The following is a 228-nucleotide window of genomic DNA, read 5'->3' on the forward strand; positions in this document are numbered from 1 at the left end:
CCGGTGTCGGTGTTTCCAATCCTCGTGTGTTGGTGTGCCCAGTGCCGGTGTCCCCAGTACACTGGGTGCTGATATCCCCCCTGTCCAGCACTTGTGTCTCCAGTCCCTGTGTGCCGGTGTCTCCTGTGCCTGGTGCCGGTGTCTCTGGTGTTCATAGGCCGGTGTCTTCTGTGCTCGGTACCGGTGTCTCCAATCCCCATGTGCTGGTGTCCCCAGTATACTGGCTGC

Source organism: Acanthisitta chloris, unplaced genomic scaffold (assembly GCF_000695815.1).
Source record: "Acanthisitta chloris isolate BGI_N310 unplaced genomic scaffold, ASM69581v1 scaffold25212, whole genome shotgun sequence".
Lineage (NCBI taxonomy): Eukaryota > Metazoa > Chordata > Aves > Passeriformes > Acanthisittidae > Acanthisitta > Acanthisitta chloris.